This window comes from Lontra canadensis, unplaced genomic scaffold (assembly GCF_010015895.1).
Source record: "Lontra canadensis isolate GAN:19392208 unplaced genomic scaffold, GSC_riverotter_1.0 scaffold6, whole genome shotgun sequence".
In the NCBI taxonomy this organism is placed as follows: domain Eukaryota; kingdom Metazoa; phylum Chordata; class Mammalia; order Carnivora; family Mustelidae; genus Lontra; species Lontra canadensis.
Window position 1 is genome coordinate 2,612,081 of NW_022631000.1, and position 15,792 is coordinate 2,627,872.

Below are 15,792 nucleotides of genomic sequence, written 5' to 3' on the forward strand. Positions count from 1 at the left end.
TTTGCCAGCACCAACAAACTATAGTATTCTATGTTCTTTAAAAGCCCTCTGTACCAATTTATTATCCTGCTGACTCCTGCATTAATGAGTTAAATAAATCTTTGACAAGGGCTCACCATGTACTTATGTAAATGTTGTATTAAGTTTTTGAAACTTTTTCTTTGACACCACAACATGTTGCTAAGTTTTGACATGAGGAGTAATTTCATGCAGTAGGGGCAAGACAAAGGAGAGGTTTGATAGATGAAATGCCACTGAGGTGAGCCTCAAGGAACAGACAGGATTTCACAATGGCAGTGGGAAAGAAAGCAGACACAACTTCAAATATTTACACATTTACATGTAAAGCTGACAAAGTGGTTCTAACTTGGATATACTTAAAAATACTTACTTTAGACCTATTTTATGTGATCTTAATAAAATACTATGAAATAGGACCCATCAATGCATGCAAAGAACAATACATGATAGCCAAATAGAATTTATTCCAGAAAGTGATAGGATATTCAACTGAAAATCTATTGACATAATAAAGTATATCAAGAAATCACAAAAGAAATACCACATGATATCAATAAATTCAGAAAAAGATACTCAGAAGAAGACCATCTCTAATAAAGACAGTAAGCAAAATGAAACTACTTAAAATAAAAAAAAGTTATTTACTAGATTTCAACAGCAGATACTGTAAACAATAAAAAAATAAAATCATTGTCCTTCATACCAAGAACCAGACAGAGATGATCACTGTTGTTCACTGTCCTGCAGATACTAACAAATGCCACACACATTTTAGAAAAATTAAATGCCATGTAAAAATCATTGGAAAACAAGGTTAATCCTTTTGTTGATAAGGCTGTATTTTTTTAAAAAAAGGAGAGAGAATTTATGCGATTTGGTTAGGTGGCTATGTATGAGATAATTTTTTTTAATCAACAAATTTTCCCTGTTTAGCAATAGTCAATGAGAAATGGAAAAGAGAATGTCTAGTCTTAAAGACAACAAGAAAAAATACCTAGAAGTAAGTTTAACAAAACTTTTATATGAATTTATATTACAAAAATTTTTACATCTTATTGAAAGATACAAAATAGGATATGAAGAAATGGAAAGATGTATATTATGTTCTTGGATTGGAAAAACAGTATCATAGAAATAAAATATGAATTTTATAGAAATAAAATAATTCATAGAAATAAAATAACAATTAATATATAAATCTAATTTAATTGCAATTAAAAATGTACCGGAGAATTAAATTATATATTAAAGTTTCTATAGAATTTTAATTTCCCTGGTCCTATCTTGTGTTTTGAAATTTTCACAGCCTCATTGATAGCCTTCTTTTCCTACAAATTTCCACCAAGGGAGGGGTATGCTATGGTCTCAAGTTTTCAGCTTTCTATCTCTTCAGTGGTTCATGTCCAACAGAATACTCTGTTAGGCGTTAAAATAGGCTGAAGAAGGATCATTTTTCTAATTTGATGGATGGAGGAAGGTGGGTGACAGAAAGAGATAATGTGAGGGGAGACTGGTTTCTACTCAGTGCTAGAGCTTACTTATTTTCTCTAAAGTATGTGAAGGTAATTTTACTCTTTACCATGAATACCACCCTCCTCACTACATGGTAAATGTACACTCCGAGTGACATAAGCTAGACCTCATTTCTTGTGAACAGATAACCAGCCTAAAAGATCATCTGCCCATCCCTGACCCAGAAGCTTCTTTACATCACAGTTTTCCTCCCTCAGTTGACAGTGAAGAATATCTTATTCAAAATGCCTCTTTCTAATTCCTGTTTTTCTACGCTTTGTCCACAGGTTTGCAGCATGACAAGGGTGTGGCAGCACCTCAGTTCACATAGTCTCCATAAAAACAGCCAAGGAGGGGAATGGATATTTGTAGATCAAGCTGCCTCCAGTGGTGCTTAGAAGCTCTGTGAAGTCTGACACTGACTTCTTCATACCCAACTTTGACGCATTTTGCCCACCATTCCCGGAGACTCAGGACCTCCTGGAAAGTTTCCAGACGACCTCATGCACTTTTTTTGCTTAGCTAAAACACTGTTGTGTTAAGCTCTATTTCCTTTTGAAGCACATTTTCCAAAACAAAATGAATAGAAAATATTAATATCTTATTTGAAGACTTCACCATGTTAAAACTTCAATGTAAAGTTTTGTAGAAAGGTAGCCACAATTGATTTATCATAAATCTGTCATTTCAACTTCATAAATCCCAAATAATATACTCCCCCAGACACCATTTTCTTTAAATAGCAGGGGTTTGTTGTTTTTTAATAAAAGAGCTGTAGTAGCTTCAAGAATCTCTGTCGAAAGTTAGCCTTTGGAAAATCAGCCACCCATACAGAGGAGTTAGAAAAAAGTCAGACAGCTTAGTTTGCCTAATCAACAACGTTAAACCTTCATCCTCAATCTTACAACACTTTCAAACTCATTAAAAGAGGAATTGCTTCTGTTTGTCATCTATGAACAGCACCAGCTGATAACACAAAAGATAGAAATCTAAGCAAAGCATCCCTTTTGGGAATAAAACCACAGCTGCTGTCCAACAACAACACTATTTATTATATTTGATTAGTAAAGCAAAACAAAATACAGTGTTTAAAGTGCGTCAAGTAATAAACAATCATTACTTACCACTGAAGTACCATCAAGAAATATTTTCATCATAAATTTCAGCTGATAAAGAAGACATTTTTATTCTCAACACAAAGCTGTTTCTCAATCAATAGATACTCAATTCATCCTTCAAATCCCACTCCTCCTTCAGCAATAATCATTTATGACTGTCTACTTCGTGCTTAGTTCTAATCCTTCCTGAAGGATCTGTATTATAACTTTTCATATTCCAAAATGTACCTTTCACATCTGACAGCTCTACATAAAATGCAACTCTTTGTTATGTGAAGTAGTAGTTATAGTCTCTCTCTCTTTTTTTTTTTTTTTTGAGATTTTATTGTTGATAGAGAGATAGTGAGAGAGGGAACACAAGCACAGGGGAGCTTGAGAGGGAGAAGCAGGCTCTCTGCTGGGCAGGAACCCCAATGTGGGGCTCAATCCCAGGACCCTGGGATCATGACCTGAACTGAAGGCAGATGCTTAACTGACTGAGCCATCCAGGTGCCCCATAGTGGTTATATTCTTTAAGTTAATGGTCATATGTTAAATCCAATCCCCTGAAGAGAATTCATTTTAAACAAATATGAATTAGCTCCTGCAACACAGATTTCCTACAGCAATAACTGTCTCTTAGTCTTCTATTAAAACCAACCCCAAGCTTAAGGAAAAACCTCTGAAAATCTCTACCATTCCAAAACCAACTCTGAAGTCCCAGTGACTGAAATGGAATTTGAATAGTTAATTAAATTCTATTAACCATGCCAAAAGCTTTATCAAAATATATGTTTTGCCAGCACAGGCAAGCAGGTTATTTACCTGCTTCCTGACTTTGACTTGCTCTGCCAGAAAGGTTATTATAAAGGTTAGGACATTTCGAGATGACTCAGACGGTGCTGGGAACGTGTGAGTTCAGAATGGTTTCCTGCTTCTACTTGAAGCTTTGTGGAAAGCCATTAAATCTGTAGGAAATGACTGGGGTAAGATGAGTGTGACTGAAATATGATTATCACTCACCTCGCCCCACAGTAGCATGTCAAGCCAGTTCCACTTCTGAGCTGCTTCACCAAATCCTTGAAATGTATTGAGAGCTTAATTCATCTGTTTGAAGACAAACCTGACCCAAGCCAAGTTCTCAATGCCTTGAAGGCTCAGGTTTTCACTGTGTAGTCTAACAAGGATCAATTGGATTGCCTCATTCTTTCTCTCCTCTGTAACAGTATTTTTGTGGGCCTGGGAGCCAGGAATGTGCTTGTTTATATGCTGCCCAGGTGTTTCTGAAGAAGTTGATGCTATTTTTAAAACACTGGTTTAGGATGAAAAAAAAAAATCTACTCCCTAATGGACAAGTATCAGAAACAACTGCTTTACACTGAAAGAGGTCAAATTGGTGTTCAAAGACTCCTAGAAGAAAAAGCTACCAGAACTAGATGATTGATGAAAAATAGATAATAGATACATAGATAGATGATGATGATGATAGATAGATAGATAGATAGATAGATGATAGATAAATAGAGATAGATGATTATGATAGATAGATAGATGATAGATAAAAGAACTGAAGTCTGGCTGAGGCTGATGGCAAAATCAAATCCAATTTAAATCTAGACCAGGTTATGCCAATGTTTCTTTAAGAGTGATACCATCCACTCTACTCAGTTAAATCAGAAATAGGAAGATAGAGAGGAAGAGATGATCCTATAGTTTTGAGGTCTTGGTACATAAAGAGACTGAAATGAGAATAAGATTATGAGAAGAATAAAGTAACCTGTGTTCCCCAGAAATAGGGAGTTGAAGTACCTCAAAGCAAAGACACGGAATCCCAAATGAATGGGGCAAAGGCACAGATGTGCATAATGTCAGCTGTGTCTTTCATTCCTCAGACCTCAGCTGAGTCCTTCTTTTATTGGGAGAAAGTCCCATGAAGCAGGACATACCTGTTCTGTCAACCAAGGTGACAAGCTCTCACTCTGTAGCCCACCTTCATCCTCCCACCTATCTTCCCCTTGATTAGCTCCCTCTTGGAAAGACCTAGTTAGTGTAAGCCTGTGCCATTTTGCTGGATGGTATTTAACTAGAAATGTATTGAAATAGACACATGCATTAACTTCACTTTTGGGAATTCAGTTTAAACCCCAAACTGGCCCCTAGCAAGAATCTTAGGGAAGAAGGAAAGACCGTCTTCACCCTTTCTTTTTAAAGTTTTTATTTTTTTTAATTTTATTTATTTGACACAGAGAGAGAGATATCACAAGTAGGTAGAGAGGTAGGCAGAGGTGGAGGAGGAAGCAGTCTCCCTGCCGAGCAGAGAGCCCTTGGGGCTCGATCCCAGGAGCCTGAGATCATGACCTGAGCCAAAGGCAGGGGCCTAACCCACTGAGCCACCCAGGCGCCCCCATCTTCACCGTTTCAATGGTCTGTCCAGGAATTGCCTTGGAGGCACACCAATACTGAGCCAGTCATTTTGGGATCCTGCCTGTTTTCCTTTCTCAGTGGAGTTTCAAATCCAAAATGGTTTTTTTGGGATTTTGTTTGCTGGTTTTGTACAGAATGTGGACTGGATCCTGGTAAAAAAAAAAAACATGTGGCACTCAGAGACCTCAGAAGATTGGAGATTTATTTCATGCCAGCAGGCCCAGAGGAGAGTAATCTCTCAAGGTCTGAGCCCTGACCACAAAGGGAGTAGTTTATACACTTTTACTTCCATATCTGTGCCACTCGTGGCTGCAGCCAGTGGGGCTAGGGGAAAGCCTGGAATAGCCCTGGGGCTGGGACTGGGATTCCCCTGCTGGATTGGTCAGCCACCTTGGAACACAGATTTTCCTTATCAGTTTCTTTGTTTGATGCACTTATTGTAATACCAGTTAGCTCATATTATAGAGTTTTATTCACTAACTTTCATATATGTGTCTGTTTTCTCTATCTACACTGAAAATTCCTTTTGGACAAAGACTGTCATTTCTCCTTTTATATTCCTCTCACATTGACACTCAATAAATTAACTTTGTACTAACCATTATATCTTGAGAATTTCAAAGGTACAATCTCAGCTCCTTAAAACCCCACAATCCAAAATTAGTCACAGTGCAGAAATATAGATATCAACCTTTAAAAAACATTTACTTGAAATAAGAAGAGAAAGTTTTTTAAAAGGTGTTATTACTGGGGCACCTGGGTGGCTCAGTGGGTTAAGCCTCTGCCTTTGGCTCAGGTCATGATCTCAGGGTCCTGGGATTGAGCCCCACATCAGGCTCTCTGTCAGCGGGGAGTCTGCTTCCCCCACTCTTTCTCTCTGCCTGCCTCTGCCTACTTGTGATCTCTGTCAAATAAATAAATAAAATCTTTAAATGAATAAATAAATAAATAAATGAGGGAGGAGTCAAGATGGCGGAGAAGTAGCAGGCTGAGACTACTTCAGGTTGCGGGAGATCAGCTAGATAGCTTATCTAAAGATTGCAAACACCTACAAATCCAACGGGAGATCGAAGAGAAGAAGAACAGCAATTCTAGAAACAGAAAATCAACCACTTTCTGAAAGGTAGGACTGGCGGAGAAGTGAATCCAAAGTGACGGGAAGACAGACCCCGGGGGGAGGGGCCGGCTCCCGGCAAGCGGCGGAGCAACGGAGCACAAAATCAGGACTTTTAAAAGTCTGTTCTGCTGAAGGACATCACTCCAGAGGCTTAACTGGGGTGAAGCCCACGTGTGGCCAGTGTGGCCTCAGGTCCCGCAGGGTCACAGAAGGATCGGGGTGTCTGAGTGTCGCAGAGCTTGCAGGTATTAGAACGGGGAAGCCGGCTACAGAGACGGAGCCGAGGAGTGAGCTCACAGCTCGGGCTTACCTTGAACCAGTCTCAGGCTCGGTGAGCTCGGACCGCGGCTGGAGGCCAGGCAGACAGGAGTAATTGGACGCTGATCCCTGAGGGCGCACTGAGGAGTGGGACCCTGAGCTCTCGGCTCCTCTGCGCCGGAGACTGGGAGGCCGCCATCTTCATTCCCGTCCTCCAGAACTCTACGGAAAGCGCTCAGGGAACAAAAGCTCCCAAAAGCAAACCCGAGCGGATTACTCAGCCCGGCCCCTGGTAAGGGCGGTGCAACTCCGCCTGGGGCAAAGACACTTGAGAATCACTACAACAGGCCCCTCCCCCAGAAGATCAACAAGAAACCCAGCCAGGACCAAGTTCACTTACGAGGAGTGCAGTTTCAATACCAAGGAGAGCAGCGGAATTCCAGAGGAGGAGAAAGCAAAGCAAGGAACTCATGGCTTTCTCCCCATGATTCTTTAGTCTTGCAGTTAATTTAATTGTTTTTTCTTTTTCAATTTTTTTTCTCTTCTTCTGCTAAATTTTTTTAAACTTTTACCCTTTTCTTTTTTAACGTTTTTTAACTAGTTTATCTAATATATATATATTTTTTCCTTTTTATATTTTTTTCATTATTGGTTTTCTTTTTTTATTTGTTTCTTTTTTCTTTTTTCTTTTTTTTTCTTCTTTCTGAACCTCTTTTTATCCCCTTCCCCCCCCCTCACGATTTGGGATCTCTTCTGATTTGGCTAAAGCATATTTTCCTGGGGTTGTTGCCACCCTTTTAGTATTTTACTTACTCCTTCATATACTCTTATCTGGACAAAATGACAAGGCGGAAAATTTCACCACAAAAAAAAGAACAAGAGGCAGTACCAAAGGCTAAGGACCTAATCAATACATACATTGGTAATATGTCAGATCTAGAGTTCAGAATGACGATTCTCAAGGTTCTAGCCGGGCTCGAAAAAGGCATGGAAGATATTAGAGAAACCCTCTCGGGAGATATAAAAGCCCTTTCTGGAGAAATAAAAGAACTAAAATCTAATCAAGTTGAAATAAAAAAAGCTATTAATGAGGTGCAATCAAAAATGGAGGCTCTCACTGCTAGGATAAATGAGGCAGAAGAGAGAATTAGCGATATAGAAGACCAAATGACAGAGAATAAAGAAGCTGAACAAAAGAGGGACAAACAACTACTGGACCACGAGGGCAGAATTCGAGAGATAAGTGACACCATAAGATGAAACAACATTAGAATAATTGGGATTCCAGAAGAAGAAGAAAGAGAGAGGGGAGCAGAAGGTATATTGGAGAGAATTAGTGGAGAGAATTTCCCCAATATGGCAAAGGGAACAAGCATCAAAATCCAGGAGGTTCAGAGAACCCCACTCAAAATCAATAAGAATAGGTCCACACCCCATCACCTAATAGTAAAATTTACAAGTCTTAGTGACAAAGAGAAAATCCTGAAAGCAGCCCGGGAAAAGAAGTCTGTAACATACAATGGTAAAAATATTAGATTGGCAGCAGACTTATCCACAGAGACCTGGCAGGCCAGAAAGAGCTGGCATGATATATTCAGAGTACTAAACGAGAAAAACATGCAGCCAAGAATACTATATCCAGCTAGGCTATCATTGAAAATAGAAGGAGAGATTAAAAGCTTCCAGGACAAAAAAAACTGAAAGAATTTGCAAACACCAAGCCAGCTCTACAGGAAATATTGAAAGGGGTCCTCTAAGCAAAGAGAGAGCCTAAAAGTAGTAGATCAGAAAGGAACAGAAACAATATACACTAACAGTCACCTTACAGGCAATACAATGGCACTAAATTCATATCTCTCAATAGTTACCCTGAATGTTAATGGGCTAAATGCCCCAATCAAAAGACACAGGGTATCAGAATGGATAAAAAAACAAAACCCATCTATATGTTGCCTACAAGAAACTCATTTTAAACACGAAGACACTTTCAGATTTAAAGTGAGGGGGTGGAAAAGAGTTTACCATGCTAATGGACATCAGAAAAAAGCAGGAGTGGCAATCCTTATATCAGATCACTTAGATTTTAAACCAAAGACTATAATAAGAGATGAAGATGGACACTATATCATACTCAAAGGATCTGTCCAACAAGAAGATCTAACAATTGTAAATATCTATGCCCCTAACGTGGGAGCAGCCAACTATATAAACCAATTAATAACAAAATCAAAGAAACACATCGACAATAATACAATAATAGTAGGGGACTTTAACACTCCCCTCACTGAAATGGACAGATCATCCAAGCAAAAGATCAACAAGGAAATAAAGGCCTTAAATGACACACTGGACCAGATGGATATCACAGATATATTCAGAACATTTCATCCCAAAGCAAGAGAATACACATTCTTCTCTAGTGCCCATGGAACATTCTCCAGAATAGATCACATCCTTGGTTCTAAATCAGGTCTTAACTGTTATCAAAAAATTGGGATCATTCCCTGCATATTTTCAGACCACAATGCTCTGAAGCTAGAACTCAATCGCAAGAGGAAATTTGGAAAGAACCCAAGTGCATGGCGACTAAACAGCATCCTTCTAAAGAATGAATGGGTCAACCAGGAAATTAAAGAAGAATTGAAAAAATTCATGGAAACAAATGATAATGAAAATACAACGGTTCAAAATCTGTGGGACACAACAAAGGCAGTCCTGAGAGGAAAATATATAGAGGTACAAGCCTTTCTCAAGAAACAAGAAAGGTCTCAGGTACACAACCTAACCCTACACCTAAAGGAGCTGGAGAAAGAACAAGAAAGAAACCCTAAACCCAGCAGGAGAAGAGAAATCATAAAGATCAGAGCAGAAATCAATGAAATAGAAACCGAAAAAACAATAGAACAAATCAACGAAACTAGGAGCTGGTTCTTTGAAAGAATTAATAAGATTGATAAGCCCCTGGCCAGACTTATCAAAAAGAAAAGAGAAAGGACCCAAATAAATAAAATCATGAATGAAAGAGGAGAGATCACAACTAACACCAAAGAAATACAGACAATTATAAGAACATATTATGAGCAACTCTATGCCAACAAATTTGACAATCTGGAAGAAATGGATGCATTCCTAGAGACATATAAACTACCACAACTGAACCAGGAAGAAATAGAAAGCCTGAACAGACCCATAACCGGTAAGGAGATTGAAACAGTCATCAAAAATCTCCAAACAAACAAAAGCCCAGGGCCAGATGGCTTCCCGGGGGAATTCTACCAAACATTTAAAGAAGAACTAATTCCTATTCTCCTGAGACTGTTCCAAAAAATAGAAATGGAAGGAAAACTTCCAAACTCCTTTTATGAGGCCAGCCTCACCTTGATCCCCAAACCAGGCAAGGATCCCATCAAAAAGAGAACTACAGACCAATATCCTTGATGAACACAGATGCAAAAATTCTCACCAAAATACTAGCCAATAGGATTCAACAGTACATTAAAAGGATTATTCACCACGACCAAGTGGGATTTATTCCAGGGCTGCAAGGTTGGTTCAACATCCGCAAATCAATCAATGTGATACAACACATTAATAAAAGAAAAAACAGGAACCATATGATAGTCTCCATAGATGCTGAAAAAGCATTTGACAAAGTACAGCATCCCTTCCTGATCAAAACTCTTCAAAGTGTAGGGAGAGAGGGCACATACCTCAATATTATCAAAGCCATCTATGAAAAACCCATCGCAAATATCATTCTCAATGGAGAAAAACTGAAAGCTTTTCCGCTAAGGTCAGGAACACGGCAGGGATGTCTGTTATCACCCCTGCTATTCAACATAGTACTAGAAGTCCTAGCCTCAGCAATCAGACAACAAAAAGAAATTAAAGGCATCCAAATCGGCAAAGAAGAAGTCAAACTATCACTCTTCGCAGATGATATGATACTATATGTGGAAAACCCAAAAGATTCCACTCCAAAACTGCTAGAACTTGTACAGGAATTCAGTAACGTGTCAGGATATAAAATCAATGCACAGAAATCAGTCGCATTTCTCTACACCAACAACAAGACAGAAGAAAGAGAAATTAAGGAGTCTATCCCATTTACAATTGCACCCAAAACTATAAGATACCTAGGAATAAACCTAACCAAAGAGACTAAGAATCTATACACAGAAAACTATAAAGTACTCATGAAAGAAATTGAGGAAGACGCAAAGAAATGGAAAAATGTTCCATGCTCCTGGATTGGAAGAATAAATATTGTGAAAATGTCTATGCTACCTAAAGCAATCTACACATTTAATGCAATTCCTACCAAAGTACCATCCATTTTTTTTCAAAGAAATGGAACAAGTAATCCTAAAATTTATATGGAACCAGAAAAGACCTCGAATAGCCAAAGGAATATTGAAAAAGAAAGCCAAGGTTGGTGGCATCACAATTCCGGACTTCAAGCTCTTTTACAAAGCTGTCATCATCAAGACAGCATGGTCCTGGCACAAAAACAGACACATAGATCAATGGAACAGAATAGAGAGCCCAGAAATAGACCCTCAACTCTATGGTCAACTAATCTTCGACAAAGCAGGAAAGAATGTCCAATGGAAAAAAGACAGCCTCTTCAATAAATGGTGTTGGGAAAATTGGACGGCCACATGCAGAAAAATGAAATTGGATCATTTCCTTACACCACACACGAAAATAGACTCAAAATGGATGAAGGACCTCAATGTGAGAAAGGAATCCATCAACATCCTTGAGGAGAACACAGGCAGCAACCTCTTTGACCTCAGCCGCAGCAACATCTTCCTAGGAACATCGCCAAAGGCAAGGGAAGCAAGGGCAAAAATGAACTATTGGGATTTTATCAAGATCAAAAGCTTTTGCCCAGCAAAGGAAACAGTTCACAAAACCAAAAGACAACTGACAGAATGGGAGAAGATATTTGCAAACGACATATCAGATAAAGGGCTAGTGTCCAAAATCTATAAAGAACTTAGCAAACTCAACACCCAAAGAACTAATAATCCAATCAAGAAATGGGCAGAAGACATGAACAGACATTTCTGCAAAGAAGACATCCAGATGGCCAACAGACACATGAAAAAGTGCTCCATATCACTCGGCATCAGGGAAATACAAATCAAAACCACAATGAGATACCACCTCACACCAGTCAGAATGGCTAAAATTAACAAGTCCGGAAATGACAGATGCTGGCGAGGATGCGGAGAAAGGGGAACCCTCCTACACTCTTGTTGGGAATGCAAGCTGGTGCAACCACTCTGGAAAACAGCATGGAGGTTCCTCAAAATGTTGAAAATAGAACTACCCTATGACCCAGCAATTGCACTGCTGGGTATTTACCCTAAAGATACAAACGTAGTGATCCGAAGGGGCACGTGCACCCGAATGTTTATAGCAGCAATGTCTACAATAGCCAAACTATGGAAAGAACCTAGATGTCCATCAACAGACGAATGGATAAAGAAGATGTGGTATATATATACAATGGAATACTATGCAGCCATCAAAAGAAATGAAATCTTGCCATTTGCGACAACGTGGATGGAACTAGAGGGTATTATGCTTAGCGAAATAAGTCAATCAGAGAAAGACAACTATCATATGATCTCCCTCATATGAGGGAGAGGAGATGCAACATGGGGGGTTAATGTGGTAGGAGAAGAGTAAATGAAACAAGTTGGGATTGGGAGGGAGACAAACCATAAGTGACTCTTAATCTCACAAAAACAAACTGAGGGTTGCTGGGCAGAGGAGGGTTGGGAGGGGGGGCGGTTATGGACATTGGGTAGGGTATGTGCTATGGTGAGTGCTGTGAAGTGTGTAAACGTGGAGATTCACAGACCTGTACCCCTGGGGAAAAAAATATATATATATGTTTATAAAAAATAAAATTATAAAAATCAATAAATAAATAAATAAATATAAGTTGTTATTACTCATTGCTAACTGCACATACTTCCCTGAGAAGGATTCCCTCTGATATGTCTTAGAATAACATAGCATCAAACTAACAAGGAAGACTGATGATACACAGATATTGAAAGTGGCTCCAAACACCGTGCACATGAAGGGACGTGACTATGGGGAAAAATGAATGAGCTGCGCTGTCAGCAGTGTTAGCCCTGCTGTAGAACCCAGAATATAATCAACATCATTCAATGACTGCTTGGAGGATATGTGGCCACACATCTCCAAAAATCACCACTCCCTACAACCACCACCAACAACAAACCAAAAGAACAAATAAAACAAAAAGATTCCTTTCTTTCCTGTGAGTCCTTCCCTGGCTCAGTTTCACCTTTGGAATAAAGCAGAGAATCTGGCTCCAGGCCAGTGGGCCAGGAAACAGGTCACACCTCTCTTGTCAGTTTCCAACCTCCTTCCAAGTCCCCACTGGGAACTGTTTTGCCCACATATTGGGGATTGGACTGTACTGGGAATATCATTGTTGAAAATTAACCTGGGTACTGACTCCCTGCAAGTCATTGCTCTCTATGTGAACTAGTTCCTATCTAGCCCCAGTATATCGCCAGCTGTTCGTACTTCCATTCAATAGATAAAAATAGGGAGTTGAAGCAGGTCTCTGTCCATCTATCTGTCTCTCTCCCTCTCTCTTCTTCCCCCTAAAACTAAAATGCTTACACTAGCATTTCCAACAGTACATTTTATTAAGCAATAAAAACAAACTCTTAAATTAGTGAGAGATCACAAGAAATCCTAATAGCTAGGTTACTCAAATGGGGGATGCAGGTCCCATACCCTGTTGCACCTCCCGATCTCCTTGGCATCTTGGAAATACTATTGGTTTAATATATTAATATGCTTTCCTTAGTGATAATGATGATAGATATGGGCTCAAATTGCAGGTTGAGAAATGAGAGATTTGGAGATTTAAAAATAAAGAAGAATGATCTCAGATGTATTATTCAGCAAATATTTACTAAATTCCTGCTATGTGTGAGGCCTTGTGATAAGAACTTGAGGTACAACAGAGAACCAAGCAAAGATAATGGGTTGCTCAGGTAGTAAAGGTTTTATCCAAAGAACTCTAAACACAGGATACACACTTCCACTCCCAGTGTGGACTTTACCAAGGTAATCCTTCAGATTCTTGCTAGAACTATGGCTCTGAAGTGCCCACATACTGCCATTCCTAGATCCACCATGACAGTGGTTTAAAGAAACTCTTCTCATACTGTAGAACATCAATGACTGAGGGATCGTTACAAGTTCCAAGAGTGACATCTTCAGTTTCAAATCAGTGTCATCCTGCAATGGGACATTTACTACAGGAGTTTCATTTGTCCGATTGCTATTTTCCTAATGACTTGCCTCACTGTTAAGGATAGTTATCTGGCTAGCATGTTACTATCTTTAGAGGAAAAATACAATATAAATGCTAAATTTCTGGTGTGGTTATATCCTCAATGCCTATACTCTAACTCTTTGAATTGCCATTCTTAGACTCTTTTGATTTGCAGGAGCCTGGAGTCTAGCCCTTGGTATTTAATCTGTCTGCAGAGCTGGGGTGAGGGCATATTTTGCCATAAGACAGATCTGAATGCTCTAAGCTTCAGAATTCCTTGAGTTTCATGATCTCATGAGGGGCAGAATGGAATTGCATTCAGTTAAAGTGTTCTCTTGTGACATCTAACTTTCCCTCAGGATGGGTAACACAGGCCCAGCCTAATACCAGTGGGATTCTGGGGTCTAGGCCTTTATCTTGGCCATGGGTACACAAAGTGACAAAGCACAAGGTAGTACAAATCCCATCTAAGGAGATGGACCAAAACAAGTAAAGCATCACAAAAAATACTCTATGATTCCACTTATATGAGATACCTAGAGGTGTCAAATTCATAAATACAGAAAGTAGACAGGTGATTGCTATGGGCTAGGGGAAGAAGGGGGAGGGGGAGTTATTGTTTAATGGGCAGCAAGTTTCAGTTCTGCAAGATTTAAAGAGTTCTATAGATTGTTTTGGTTGCACCACAGTGTGAAAATACCACTGTTGAGCAGTACACTTAAAAATCATTAAGATGAAACTTGATGTCATATTTTTTTGCCACAATTTTAAAAGAGAACAGTACAGTTATGTGATAGATCAAAAATATTTTAGTGAGTACAAAATGGAAAGCAGAGCTTTCAACAATCAGGTTTAGGACAGACAATGGCTCAGAGCAAAGGCTGCAGTGAAGGAACAGAGCCCATGACTGTTTTTGAAATCAAAGTTTTATACTCAAAATATCCTTTTGTTGGAAGCTGATTGTGCAACACTGTCTGGCTGTCCCATTTTAGAGGCACCAGTCACAGTGGCCATATAACGCCTCCCAGACAGCACTAGAGCAGAGGCATAGACCTCAGAAATTCATGATCCCAAACCTGCAAATTCAGCTTTAGAACACAGCAAAACTTTTCAAGTTGTACTTAATGTATTGTTTGTTTGGGTCTTACCCAACTGGGCAGAAGCCTCAGAAAGGAAAGCATTCTATTCTTGGTTAATGGCCTTCAGGAAGCAGAAAGAGGAGAGGAGAAAAGGATTAAAATGGCATGGCAAGAGAGAATCAGAGAAAAAGATTGAGTGTTATACTATATCATAAAAAGTTTATTGCTTGTTAGAGAGTCTCTGTAATGCTCACGATTTTGCCACTCAAAAATAATCTGGTCACTCCAAATTTAGAACAGGCAAGATTTTCAGGCTACAGCCCATTATAACACCCTCTTGGAAGTGCCAAACTCAAATTGCCAACTCCCTAATGGCTATTGCCACATAGATGTGCCCTCTGGACCTCAAGCTCAGCATTTGCAAAACTGAAAAAACAGACCAGTCTTTTCTTCCTGAGTTCCCTTCCCAGTAATGGCACCAGCATCCTCACAGTCACCCAGGCTTGAACTGTTGGAGTCAAAGAAATTCTCCTTAACCCATACGAATGTGTTTGCCAAAGCCCTTCAAGTAGACTTCAGTGCAATTTGCCATACCCATCTCCTCTCCCAGGCTCCTGCCATGGCCCTACTCCAGCTCCTAACACTAACCTTTTGCTTGGTGTGTTGTTAGCGTTTCCTAACTGGTCCCAGCTTATATTCTTGCTTTTAACTCCAACTTTTAAATTCGTTTTTTAATTTTAATTATAGTGTCGTTGACAGACAGTATTGTATTAGTTTCAAGTGTACAATATAGCAATTCAACAATTCTATATATTTCTCAATGCTCATCAGAATAAGTGTACTCTTAGTCCCCTTCACATATTTCACCCAACCTGCTACCCATCTCCCCGCAGTAATCCTCTGTTTGTTGTGTGTATCTAAGAATCTGGTTTTTTGTTTGTTTTT